This window comes from Penaeus monodon, chromosome 15, assembly GCF_015228065.2.
Source record: "Penaeus monodon isolate SGIC_2016 chromosome 15, NSTDA_Pmon_1, whole genome shotgun sequence".
NCBI classification, from domain to species: domain Eukaryota; kingdom Metazoa; phylum Arthropoda; class Malacostraca; order Decapoda; family Penaeidae; genus Penaeus; species Penaeus monodon.
Window position 1 is genome coordinate 41,241,338 of NC_051400.1, and position 378 is coordinate 41,241,715.

Here is a 378-nt window from a genome sequence, read left to right on the forward strand (position 1 = left end):
AGGAGAAGACGAAGGAGGGAAAGGGAGGGGAAGGGAGGGAGATGGGAAGAGGGGGGAAAGAGAGGGGGTGAGGGGAGGGGAAGGGAAGGGAGATGGGAAGAGAAGGGGATGGGAAGTTGAGGGGGGAGGGGGAAAGAGGGGAAAAGACGGAGGGTGAGATGAGGGGAGGGGAAGGAGGGGGATGGGAAGAGAATGAGAAGGAGGGTGGGTGATGGGAAGTTGAGGGGGGAGGGGGGAGGGAAAAGGAAGAGGTAGATGAGAAGAGGAGGGGAAGAAGGTAGGAGAATTGGAAGGAATAGTTAGTCAAAACCCGGAGAATGTTTATGATATTCACTACTCCAAAATAACCATAAAAATAATGATAAAAAAGCTAATTGA

At 51.9% G+C, this 378-nt stretch overlaps 1 protein-coding gene across 1 annotated transcript in view; it reads right to left on the reverse strand.

The window, feature by feature from the left end:
• Positions 1–378, reverse strand: part of LOC119582374 (amino acid transporter AVT1B-like) — a gene marked incomplete at its 5' end in the record, with an annotated part of 51,324 nt that overhangs the window by 45,464 nt on the left and 5,482 nt on the right. The gene's annotated exons all lie outside the window — the stretch shown is intronic.